Source organism: Phyllobates terribilis, unplaced genomic scaffold (assembly GCF_046119375.1).
Source record: "Phyllobates terribilis strain yellow unplaced genomic scaffold, ASM4611937v1 Scaffold_11__3_contigs__length_659146591, whole genome shotgun sequence".
Lineage (NCBI taxonomy): Eukaryota > Metazoa > Chordata > Amphibia > Anura > Dendrobatidae > Phyllobates > Phyllobates terribilis.
In genome coordinates this window covers 601,506,331-601,507,453 of record NW_027362771.1, presented here as the reverse complement: position 1 = coordinate 601,507,453, position 1,123 = coordinate 601,506,331, and the positions used below count along the sequence as shown (strand labels likewise).

Genomic DNA, 1,123 nt, shown 5'->3' with positions numbered 1-1,123 from the left:
TAGTTGAATGTTATAGATTAATATCTTATAAACAATTATTTTATGAGAAAAATCATCGTGAAACGAAATCAAAACATTGAATAATTAATGCATTACGGGATCTCTTTTCACTTTGATCATAGCATTGTCATCTTTGAAACCATAAGAAAAAAGTGTTCATTACTAGATTCTAAATTTTAAACTGGAAATCCCTGCATTCCCAATATCAAGATGTTCATTCATCCTTGTTTATGTCTTTTTCAGTCTGTAAGTAAAAGTAGCAAATTTCGAGAAGGTGTGCCACGATTTCTTCATGCAATTTTTAAGTAAGTTATATTATGGGCGGAAAGTTTCTTTTCATATGACTTCGTGGCACAATGGTAGCGCGTCTGACTCCAGATCAGAAGGTTGCGTGTTCAAATCACGTCGAGGTCAAAAAATTTTTTCATAACTTAACCCATGTCTGGATTAAAATTGAAGCTGTGTTGCTATCTGTCAGCACAGTGTCTGAAAAAGTGTCTTTTAGTTGAATGTTATAGATTAATATCTCATAAACAATTATTTGATGAGAAAAATAATCAGGAAGCAAAATCAAAACATTGAATATATAAGGCACGTTGGGATCTCCTTTCACTTTGATCATAGCATTGTCATCTTTGAATCCATAAGAAAAAAGGGTTCTTTACTAGACTCTAAATTTTAAACTGGAAAACCATCCATTCCCAATACCAAGATATTCATTCGTCCTTGTTTATGTCTTTTTCAGTCTGTAAGTAAAAGTAGCAAATTTAGAGAAGGTGTGCCACGATTTCTTCATGCACTTTTTAAGTGAGTTATATTATGGGCGGAAAGTTTCTTTTCGTATGATCTCGTGGCGTAACGGTAGCGCCTCTGGCTTCCGATCTGAAGGTTGCATGTTCAATTCACGTTGAGGTCAAAAAACTTTTCCATAACTTAACCCATGTCTGGATTAAAATTGAAGCTGTGTTGTTATCTGTCAGCACAGTGTCTGAAAAAGTGTCTTTTAGTTGAATGTTATAGATTAATTTCTTACAAACAATTCTTTGATGAGAAAAATCATCGGGGAACAAAAGCAAAACATTGAATATTTTAGGCACGTCGGGATCTCCTTTCACTTTGATCA

At 33.7% G+C, this 1,123-nt stretch overlaps 1 non-coding gene across 1 annotated transcript; it reads left to right on the top strand.

The window, feature by feature from the left end:
* Window positions 1-342: 342 nt before the first annotated feature.
* TRNAW-CCA (transfer RNA tryptophan (anticodon CCA)) lies at window positions 343-414 on the top strand. The gene has a single exon. It is a non-coding gene; the product is annotated as a tRNA-Trp (tRNA).
* Window positions 415-1,123: the final 709 nt, after the last annotated feature.